Source organism: Macrobrachium rosenbergii, chromosome 27 (genome assembly GCF_040412425.1).
Source record: "Macrobrachium rosenbergii isolate ZJJX-2024 chromosome 27, ASM4041242v1, whole genome shotgun sequence".
NCBI lineage: Eukaryota > Metazoa > Arthropoda > Malacostraca > Decapoda > Palaemonidae > Macrobrachium > Macrobrachium rosenbergii.
Genome location: NC_089767.1, coordinates 21,839,509 through 21,852,029, shown reverse-complemented (window position 1 = coordinate 21,852,029; position 12,521 = coordinate 21,839,509). Strand labels below are relative to the sequence as shown.

Below are 12,521 nucleotides of genomic sequence, written 5' to 3'. Positions count from 1 at the left end.
TACTGACAGTTTTTTCTTTTTTTAAATCGAACTGAGGTTAATATCTATGTTAAGGTTTCATTTTAGTCTGCGGATGTCATAATAAAATTAGTGAACTTCATGACAAGTCTACGCAAAATTTCATTTGATTATTCATAACACAAACAGCATAAAATACCTAACTGGTTTGTCTGTGGCTTATGTCAGTTCTTTTATAGTAAGACACGTACTTGTAGGAAAGCTTTGCTCAATGCATAAGAAAAAGAAACATAAAATCTCTTTTGTCTATGCTGTATTCAAACTTCCCACAAGGAATTAGTAAATATTTTGATAATGCATGATTTCTTGCACAGAACTGAATGTCCACTACGCAAGACACACTGCATCACTTAAAGCTGACTGTGTACTGAGAATTCTGCTGACATTTAATAAATTCAACAACTAGAATGGGTGTAGAGCCAATAGCACTGGCAACCTAGCAATTGTTCGGAAAACTTGATATGTGTGGCCTAATCAATCACATCTCGTTCTTTAATGGTTCATTTATGTCATTAGCCATGGACAATTTTTTTTTAATTATTATAAGTATGAACTAGAACTTGATTAGTTTATGTTATGAAAATAAAAGGTTAGTCCCCACTGATTTAACCTTTCACAACGGAGATCAGTCATGAATCTTACTTTGGGTTAAAAGGACTCTTAGGAAATTCTCCCGGGAAAACTTAGATTGAATCCCCTCATACTTCCTCATGAAGGACGAAATGAAATATGAGGCTGCCATAACTATTCCTAGGGAAAGAAGAAGATACAGCCACACTTCTGGCATTAATGACATAAGGAAGCCCCAGGGAAAAATCTGTCTTTCCCCTTCGAGCCAAGATCCTCCGATACTCGACCATAAAAGGTACCGTGTAATCCAATGCTCGGGATCTTGATAAAAGGATGGTGAGGGGGACGAATGCCAAGTCCACTTCCTGAAAAATGTAAAGCTAATAATCAGTCTCTCAAAATAGACAGCTTAATTTTCTTAAAACAGGCGTTAATAAATCAGCTTAATAAAAACAGAGCTCAGGCAATTCCTATCTGAAAGACCATTATCGATGATTAGCAAAATACCGCAAATAAAAAATGTGACCATCAATTAGAACTAAGGCATACTCCTTTTATCTTTGCGTGTTATGTACTATTTTATTGCAACTTAAGTGAAGTTCATCCTAGAAATGAGAATTTTGAAAAGCTCGAAGACTGGATTATAAAAAGGATTATAAGAACGCTTGTCGCACTCAAATGTCCTCTATATAAGTCTGAAAATTGTACATGATAGTTATGTAATTAGTTAATCTGAAGGTTCCAAAATGGCTCAAAAGAAAACCTTCAGATGGTACCAGATCCCTCATATATGCGACACAATGTGAATACACATTATCGATTCCGGAGTTCCCTTGCTTTAGGCTGTTTACGATGTTCTCAAGGTCACATCAGTTCTCGAACTTATTTACTTTGCTAGCTTTATATATATATATACACATATGTGTGTATATATATGTGTGTGTGTGTCTATGTATCTTCGTGCCAATGTATGTGCTGCTAAATATGCGTTTATTATTACTTTATCATAATTATAATTTGTAATAGGATTTACTCTCGTCTTTCTTCATGCTCTGTCCTCTCCTTTTTGACAAAAAGTTGTCATATTCCATGCAATTTTGCCTAGTTGTTTTATTGTCTTTTGACTTCCGCATCAGTCTCCTGACAAAGCTCTTCAACTTTTCAAGGTTCCATTAGCCGGACACGTGTACCGTTCATGCACTTTATTCACATTCTGCGGCCAGCTTGAATTGTTGATCTAATTAATTCATGACTTACGTTTGCTAGAACAAGTGAGTCACCACTATCATTTCCAGGCAACCAGTGACACACTCGATATTACGGTGTGGCTTCAAACAAATTTTATTAATTTGAAACTAAACATATAATTTCAGCCTGTTCTACTGCAAAAAGTGACTTGGTCTTAGTTTTAATGTTCCTAATACCTATCAATAAAAAATAAGCGATAATTTCAATACCAGTGTGTAAATAACAATCATTTATTCGTTCCCCCTCTCTTGTAACGTGCCAAGTAATAAGATGCATACACATGCGTAATTGGTTTTTTTTCTGTACATAATAAGATGTAGGCCTAGCAGTGCAACGAAGACCAAAAGGTTTATTGAAATCTTACACGTGATATTTATTTGGGAACATACGATAATCCGCTTTGCAAATCATTTGACTCCATTTGGGATTTCTAGCGCCCTTTGACCGTAAGGAATATACACATGTATTCCATGCCTGCAAATATATAAGAAAATTATAACATAATTATGAACATAATTTTGTGTACCATTATGATAATGAGTATCCATAAGGATATATATATATATATATATATATATATATATATATATATATATATATATATATACTGTATATATACATATATCATATATCTAAACATATATATATAAACATATATATATACATATACACATATACATATATATGTGTGTATGCATCTATGATTTTAACATTTCAGAGTAATAATTCAATAGTAACAAAATCAGATTAAACTGTTAAATTGTACCTTTTCTTGTGGCTGCTGTGAGTGGGGACAAGAACCATGTCGTTGACTATCGAAAGTATTTCCTTCACTTGATGACGATCCTTCATGGGAAGTCTCGCGATTATTAGGAGCCTCGTAGACCAGACGAGAAGGTTCTTCTCATACAGTGATTCTAAGACACCAAAAAAAGAATTCTCCTTGATTGCTCGCTAAAACGATATAAGGAATGCTCGTATCCTGCCTCAACTGTCAAAGAACGAAATATGGGAAAACTTTTAATATAAATAAAAAAATATATAGTTAAAATGACTCACGATATGAAACGTAAACGTTCTTGGAAGTCAGTGTGAATTGGTATCAAAAATCTTGAACGAACGTCATTCATAAAACCACGAGTCATCAACTGCTCAATTCTTGTTGCTTTACCATTTACCTGGTGGACGTATGACGATAACGAAGTGTCCCACTGAGAAGCTACTCTGAAGATAGCGTTTTCCACATAAGTGCCAGCTTTTTCTGCGGACTAGAAATACAATTTATTAATGTGTTTTAACACGCCAGTTCGAGTTTACAGTGAGCTCAGCTCTCTTCGCTTATGGAAGGTGTAATCGTAGTTAATGGGTCTGATCTTTCATGACTTTATTCTGAGTGAGCTGACATTCTTGACTTTTATGCTATTATGGTGATTTTTTAATCTTTCTCAAAGTACGGGTTTTTTCATTTTTTTAATATCAGTGGGCTGTGATTTCCATAGGAAGTGCAAGATCCCTTTGATTCTGATATATAAGTGTGATGAACAAGTAAAACCTTCGGTTACTAATTCTTGAATGGCTTAAGAATGATAATAAAAGTGATGATGAAAATGATTCTTTCAAAACAAGCAAAACGCACAATATTTCAGTCGTGAGACTTATGAAAGGCAAATCATCATAAGGTATGTTTATGAATTCAGTAATCGGATTTCCTAGCTTATGTCTTTATAAACCTTGGACACATCTGTCTGAGTGACATTATCGGTTATGACACAGAGAAAATAGTCTTGAATCATAGATTCATAGGTGCTCCCGTAGCACCTAATGTCTCTCCAGTCAAATTTAACGAATCTTTGTTAGGGATGGAGAAAACGATCGTCAAAGACTATGTAAATAACATCTATTCTCTTGGACCAGATAACTTAAAATCGAATTTTTACTAAACCCCGTTATTAAACTCCACAAGAGGACAATTATAACTCTTACATACTCGTATACCTGACCGACATCCCCGACAGCCACATACCAATCATCTTGGATCGGGCTTGCAAGTTGGTGCGTTGTGTGTTTATGCGAGTCCTGTAGCAAACATCGTGGTATAAATACATCTAAGAACTAATTTTAGGTTGGGTGTTAAACCTACTGCATCTCTGACTTAAGGTGATATTAGCTATAGGCTTGAAGATTTTCCTTTTAATTTCTAATGAATTTTTACTTAATTCATTGTTTGTAGTCCTTTTGGCGACAAAAAATAAATCAACACTCTTGTTACGTACTGGGTCCACAATCAGGGATTAATGATAAGTGGTACTTCTTTTGCTTACATGAAAATCTATGGCGTAAGCTCCCGTATGCCGTTACGTGGTCAAATGGTTCATAAAAAAAATTAATTAAAAATGTATAAGTCTGTTTAGAATTATTTGCTAAGTCTATGGCATAAACTCCCTTATGCCGTTGCGTGTTAAATGATTAATAAAAAAATTAAGATTAAAAATGTGTAAGTCTGTTTAGAATGTTTTGTTATTATATTCTGAACACTCATTGGCTTATAGGGACAGCTGTAATATGATTGTATCTTGGACATCCTTGAAGTATCTTTGACGCGTCTGGTCACTGTACGGATACTTGATAATGTGGACTGTTTGTCCAAGAAAGCTAGTAACTTTTTCTGAATAAATAATCCTTTAGATACCATCCAGTTTGAATGAGGTCCTTTTATATATATATATATATATATATATATATATATATATATATATATATATATATATATATATATATATATATAATATATATAATAATTTTCTCTTTTTTTTTGATAAGCACGCGCCCTTTTTATCTATTTATCTATCCATAATCAAACAAACACACACGCACTCGTTTCTGGTTACAAATTTGATGTAATTTTGGTCTAATGTATGAATACCTTTATAATATCACAGGTACGCAAATATTCTTCGTTTAGATGGAGTATCTCTTTTGTTTAGATATATGCTAAGTAACAAAGTTACGCGATCTTTATTGTCTACAGATTCTCTCGATAAAGAAAAACAAAATTGTCTTTTTCTGTCATATTTTTACGTTTATATTTTATTCGTTTATATTTTATTATATATATATATATATATATATATATATATATATATATATATATATATATATATATATATATATATATATATATATATATAATATGTGTATATATATATATAAATGTACGTATGTATCATTACAGCGGGTATATTGAATAATAACAAACAATGATTGATACATTTTAATGCTCTCCTTCTGCAATCAGTTTTACGATGCAGTACCCTGTAAAATGTCCAGGTAATAAAACTTCATAATTACCTATTTAGACTTGAAGACCATATATCCGACACCCAGTTCCATAAAGAAAGTTAACGAGCTTAATACATATCCAGCTCCCAAGATAACCAGGATTCCCTGAAAGAAATGAAAAGAAACGTTCACAGTAATTATGTTATTGATAGGGCGTAGCTGTTGCTTAGGATTGTAGTAAAGATGGAGTGTTCTTTTTATGAATCGCGTGTATTAAAAACCTAACGCTGAAGAAATGGCTAGAGATTATTTCACGATGGGAGGGAAAAGTTAGAGGATGTAAAGTTTTTCTGTGATTGGAGATGTTCTGGATCTTGAGATTGGTAACTGAGAGGGCAGCAGGAAAAGGCGTGGGATAGCCTGGAAAAACCAGAAAGAGATTGCTAGACTACTCGTATTCGATGAATAAACGGGGAAAAAAGAATCATAACAACTCCATAATATGTATGCTTCCTTGTTCAGCAGATCCACGGGCATTTTCAAAGAAAACTGCGAATATTCTAAAGAGTTTTAACCAGAAAATAATGAGGTATATGTTTACAGGTATTTGAAGGAATGCAGGAAAAACTGTTAAGTAGCAGGTGGGTTTGATGTTTATAGATTCTAAAAACAAATTAAGAGAGAGGTTTGAGATGTGATGGAGATTTGGACCAGATTGGAATTCACGCAGTGTACAAAGCAGTAGAGCATGGAGAAATCTCGCAGGACATTTCACTTTTTCAAGGTGAAAATTTTAATGATATTGATGCTCGAGATGAGTCGATATGAATTTATTCTTATAACATGTAACAAAAGAGCAATGATATAGGTCCAATATCCTACCACAGTTCATCATGCCAGATGAAAATGATTGAATTTCCCTACTTACCCAAAGATTATTAAGAGACAGAGATGACTGTACAAGTATTGTAGTTGGAGCATTGGCACAGAAGGTGAAGTTTTTCATTTCTCCCTTAATCCAATGGTAATAAAGGCCACTTTCAGTTACCCTCATAATCCTGCAGAACAATTTTCGTTGAACAAAACTGAATAAGGCTGAGGAATGATTGTCAAAACCATTCAGTAGTCTCATTTACTTTTAGAACTATAATCCTTATTTTCATAGCAGCTTTTGGGAGGAAATTTTGACAAAAACTTCTTAAATTATGAGACAAAACAGGTCCACTAAAGGCATATAAATATCCTTAAAAAATTACTACTGCTTTACGATTCTACGTTGAATGGTAGGCTGACTTTAACTTACAACGCCAACGAAATGAAAGGCTCGCCGGCATAAGTTACGAATTTAGCAAGAGAAACTCGTTGACGACCATTTTACTTGTAATTAAAAGCTTCAAGTTCCAAGGGCATAGGGTTCTAAAATGTTATGAGTTCACTGATATTACTCCTCATCAAATAACTAGAAAGGAAGAAAGATTTCCCAGGTCTTACGGTAACAGTCACATGCAACAAGATCACCACATGCCCCGTATTTTAGGTAACTGTAGGTAATAGATCGTTTGTTAATATGACTCGCTCACTATTGCCATGATATAACGCTAAGAATACTTTGCTTCAAATAAACTAAACATTACTTTTACAATTTCTGAGAGGCAAACATCACTTCCGCAAGTAACTACCTTTTATTAAGTGCTGGAATAAGAGGACTGAACTTCTGGGTACCCATAGCACTCATGAGGGGAAAGAATCGTTCCTTTGAGAGGTAAAATAAGCAAGTCCCTGAAAAGAGAAGAATGAAAATAATACGGAGAAGTAATGTTAAACGTTAGAATCGAGGTCAACAAATAGTTACAAAATAGCGGTAATTCCAAATGGTTATGTTCCAAAAAAAAAAAAAAAACTTGTTTTCCACAAAAAGAAAACCGGTGAATGCAGATCTTCTCGTATGTACAGAATAAGCAAGAAGGGCCTATGAAACAAGTTGCGTTAACCTTGTGCTGCAGTGTTAAACATATAGAATAAATAAGTAGACGAATACAGAAATTCTGTTATAATGTCTACATTACCAGGTGCTTTAACTAAAATCGTTAACAATTCCGTTATCTTTCTACCAAACTGATATCCTATTGAAACAATCATAAAAATGCATGATACATATATTTGACTACAATAAATTTTGCTATCAACAAGAAATATGATGGTAAAAAGTTTGATATCCCTAACAAAGACTGTATCGACAAGGCTCAGAAATCCTCTAACCACATTTCGTCCATTTTCATTTAGTTATCCATTCGTCACTCACCCGTCTCTGAGTAATGGCGAGTTAGTATGATCTCGAGAGCAAGTCCTTCCCACATCATGACGTGGTCCCCTCGGGATACTTTGGTGATCACTTTGTCTTCGAAATTGGTAAATTCTAAGTAGGAAATCTTGCGCAGCTCTGCATCTGCAAGCTCTTTGAAGTCTCCCGTTTCAATGCTCTGTCAAGATAATGTCAGCATGCGACGCAAGAAGCTGATAAAGAGCGTGTTTTCCACAAAGCACAGACATCAGTACGAAATTATACCTTGTGGTCAGAAAGATATAACAGGCCAATGTAGTGAACAACTTTACTAAATCTACGGTGGGTGATTTCTCTCCAAATTTCACTTTCTCAGTTCAGTAAGAAATAAAAGAAATCCTCACGTATAAAATCTGTTGATATGAACCTCCCGACATCCACAAAACCGTAATTCGAGGGTCATCTAAAACAGCTCTAACTCTGTGGTAAGGCTGTGGTACGTAACGGACAATCAGAAGAGACCTCAAATTCCCAGCGTAACTTTCCATCACAACCACCAGAGCTATCATCCACGCTGCTGCGAGGATGCTTCTGGCTATATCTTTAACAGATTTATCTTCCAGATCTGAAATTATTTAAATCAGTCTGAAGTTTCATACAGTTAGTATATTATTAGATACTGCAAATACATTTAAAGCTAGTTCATTTTCATACTGAATTTCATTTTGGTTAACTTTATCATCTTGATGTTATAGCTTTCCTGACAAAAATGCCAGAACCATAATGGCAGCAAAGTACACAACACACTGAAGGATAATTCAGTCTTTTGCATTGTTGAACTAATACTCTAAACGTTCACGTTAAAAAATTACCATCAACCTAGCTGGTGATCACATACATGCCTAAATGGTTCTAATGTGACATTTTCCTTGTATATAGCAATGCACATGGACTACATAAGCTTGGAACATGACAACTGGAGAAAATCTAATATTTTCGCTGGTCTTAACAATGGGAAAATGAACAAACCTAACCTTGGATTAAGAAAATTCTTACGTAATTTCTTAGGGAAAACTCTGAGGTCCACTCATACTTCCTCGTAAATACAGAAATAATAAATGAGACTGCCATGACCAGCCCCAGAGAAGATAGAAGAACTAGCCATACGCCTGGTGTTAGTGGCATCAGGAAACCCCAGGGATTAATTTCTGTCTTTCCCTTCCGAGCCAAAATCCTTCCGTAGTCGATCATGAGCGTTGCCGTGTAGTCCAAGACTTGGGCTCTGGTGTAAAGGACGCTGAATGGAACGAATGCCAAGTCTACCTCCTGAAAATGATTTTGCACAAAGACAATTCTTTCAGTACTGACTGTGATTTTTATCCAGTTAGTTGAAGAGTACTGTCGTGCACATAGTATTGTGATAAATGCAGCCTTACTCAAACATAATTGTGGATTTTTACTTATTATTTCCGGTCACAGTGTAGTGATGCACCATAGATAATCTTATCCAATACTTAACAACATGCAGCACACACTTTTTAACATTGACTGCTATTTTTATTCAGTTTGCTGAAGAGGACAGTCGTGCAAACGGTGGAAAGCCCCCATTTTTAATCATTCTTGTATTCTGACAAATACAGCCTTACTCATATACATAATTATGGATTTTTACTTATTAATACTTTCAAAGTAGATCTGACTGAACAACAGTAAATTTCAAAAAATACTTGATTAAGAGATATTTATACGGAGCATTTGGTAGCAGTATGTCCAGGAATACTGTTTGACCTATAATACCCTCAACAAAGAAACAAATACTTACCCTTCGTGCAAGCATCCCCACCATGCCATTCCACGTTCCATTGGGGTATCTGTACCCCCAAGCGCCATCTGGTGGTCGGGTGACAGTGTACCTTAAGGATATGATACATATTAGTTTCATAAAGATATATCTCAATTTATTTTCTAATGGTCTGTCTGAAGCAAGGCCTTCCAGTGGTTTCAAAACCCGAAAAACTCTGAAGCCCTGTACCCTGAATTATCGCCAGGATTACGCAACTGAAAACTATATCTTACTTTGAAAATGTTCTGTACACGAAAACTATTATTTACTTTTAGTTACTATTTTACTGACCATTATTAGAAAATGTAATGAAAAAATAATGAAAATCATTCCTCGCTACCGTAGCACAATGCCAAATAAAAACCTCCTTTATCGCTAAATTAAATATTAAATGGGTACTTCTTTTTTCTACGAGGAAAGGAGATAGAAATACCTATTCACTGAATACACTGTTTGCGCTTTGGGACTGTACTCAGTTACAAACGTCACGGTAGACAGCTGAAGAGGCTTCGAAGCAACCCATATACTTGCTTGGATCGATGTCTGAATCCATTAGAGTAAGAGCTTTGTGCATTAGTAATACAGTATATCTGAGAGAAAAGGTCTCTTCTGCCTTCATTACTGTTGAATTAAAAACGCAGGCTACCACTACAAGAAAGAACTTGAATTATTTCAAAGAAATACATTGCATTTAGTATACCTATATTGCGAAACCTGTATATAGATAGTATCATAAGATGATATACATGGTCTGAAATTTAATCCCTCATTTGCAAAAAATACACCTACGCCAAACGCATCTCTTGATAGCGTTGTCTGATGAGACCATTGCCAGAAAACCTTTTCAGGTAAAGTATCCAATGATACCGTTCCTGTTACATAAAAGCTCTAGTAAACTAACCTCATGGACTCCAGGACACTTCCTTACGGCTATATGATTACCAGACAGCAAAGGTTTAAGGCCCGATGAATATTCTACTCATTACTCACAAGTTAAGCAATGGCGCTCTAAGTCTGAAATAGGGTCTTTAGTTCTCATATCTTTACATGTATAAAAATAAGTAATGAAACCTACGTGAAGTTCATCCTTGAAATGAGAATGTTGAAGAGCTCGACAACTGGACCATAAAATGGGTTATGTGGATGTCTATCGCCAGTGATCGATTTTCTCTTCAGCATTATGTGCGGGGCGTATATTTCTGCCGTGGTTTTTAAGTGTCCTCCGTCTATTAGTCTGAAAAAAATATAAATTTTGAACTCTAAATTGATTGATTATAACGCACCATAACAATTTCAAAGATATCGTAGATAAATACCATAGTCCTGATATGAGTTGTACAGGTTCCAAAGATTCAAACCTAGTCACTCTAGACAAATAGTGCTAGCAAATATTTTCATATGTATTTGTGAATTACATTTGGCTTTGTCCCCCTAATGCCGGATTCATTCATTTATGAAAATAACAGTTGTTATTGCTATTTTTGGATACCCGGGATTTTTTCGTGAAGCAGTAATGATTTTGTTTCACGACACCAAGCGAAGTGATATAAAACTACATTTGTGAGTGAGCTCTTAAACATCAGTTGAGACGCTCTCCGTCTGTTGCTTATTGGCCAAAAATGTAGATATTTCAAAGCCTTTCAGGTAACTACAAGTCTTTGCTCCATTAGAAATTGTTCTCCATATTTACGTCTTCTACACATGTTATCCTAATTTCTATTCGTTGTTAATATCCTGCTCATCGTTTGAATTTACTCGAGCTTTCCAGACCTCTTTAGTTTGTCATATTGAGAACGAAGTTTCGTGACCAGGAGAAGCACCTCGTTTATGTTGTGAAGTTATTTACATTCCAGTTAATTACTGACATGGTTTAGTTCTAGATTACGAGGTATCTTTTTTATTTTTTTATCATGTCTTTTCTTAAACAAACGCCCTGTTTCTCTTGGAAAATCAAGACATTTTTATGACTCTAGATACCTGTCGCATTGTTTTAAATCAAGCAATTACACGTTTCATTACTGAAAGCATGCTGTAATTCCTAAAGACCTAATTCTTTCATTTAAAACAAACAAGTTACAGGCTCCCTTCCCTTATCATTTACCTCTTACGAAAAAGGAACTGCTTGATTGTGGTTTAATTATTTCTACGAATAGCTTATAACATACTCAGAAGTAATTTTATACGTGTAAATACTTGATAAGTCTGACTCATCGCCATTCTTCTTCTGCATATGTCAACTGCTTAAATACATTTTTTGTGGGGTGTGGGGCCGGGAGGTGGGGGTTTATTTAATCTTGGTCAACAACTTGAATGACAACTTACATGTCAAATTTATTTGGAAACATACGATAATCTGTTTTGTAACTTAGGCCGGTACTCTGGCTCCACATTGCGACTTCTAGCGTTCGTTGACTATAAGGAATATACGCATAAATCCTGGACCTGCAAATGCAGAATACAATTACAGTTTACAGATATCAATTTGTCATGATTATTTAGATCCAGTATCACAATCAATATCGTTAATCATCGTTCCCTTTAAATAATCAACATTTCAAAATGGCAAAACAGTGGTTTAAAATTCAATTCAAACTGTACTTTTTATGGTGACCTTCGTGAGTGGGGACAAGTACCATGCCGTTGACTTTCGAAAGTATTTCCTTCACCTGTTGGAGATCTTTCATCGAAAGTCTAGTGATTATTAGGAGTCTCGTAGACCAGACGAGAAGGTTCTTCTCATACAGTGATTCTAAGACACCAGAAAAGAAGTCCCTTTTGTTGCTCGCTAAAACGATGTATGGATTGTTCGTTTCACGGCTCAACTGTAAAGTGTCAAGGAAAGAGATGTGCTAATCTTTTACACCTATATATGAGAACTGAAAGGAAGTCGACTTTTATTCTAAGGAAAAAATTGAATTCAAACGACCCTTGATAATACCTGCTGAGAACTGAAAGGAAGTCGACTTTTATTCTAAGGAAAAAATTTAATTCAAACGACCCTTGATAATACCTGCAGTACTACTGAAGTAAATATTCCATGAGATGAAAATAATAAAAGAAAAGGCAAAAACAAATTCTAATGTGAATGAGATATACAATACTGACACTTCATTTGTCGAATTCTTATACAATATCACCGCTTACCTGATGGATATATGAGGGTAAGGAAGAACCGTCCCAGTGAGAAGGTACCTCGAAGGAAGCTTTTCCCATGTAAGTCCCAATTCCTTCTGCGAGCTAGAGACATCATTACTGTGGTGCTTTTGAACATCATAATTTTAT

General features: G+C 35.0%; 1 protein-coding gene and 1 long non-coding RNA gene across 2 annotated transcripts in view; one reads left to right on the top strand and one right to left on the bottom strand.

Moving 5' to 3' along the window:
- LOC136853477 (uncharacterized) overlaps nt 1-12,521 on the top strand; it is an 82,286-nt gene that overhangs the window by 42,433 nt on the left and 27,332 nt on the right. The gene's annotated exons all lie outside the window — the stretch shown is intronic.
- Nucleotides 9,098-11,681, bottom strand: LOC136853261 (uncharacterized). The gene is made up of 3 exons (XR_010857400.1): nt 11,562-11,681; nt 10,315-10,473; nt 9,098-9,309 (listed from the first exon to the last, which is right to left on the bottom strand). It is a non-coding gene; the product is annotated as an uncharacterized lncRNA (long non-coding RNA).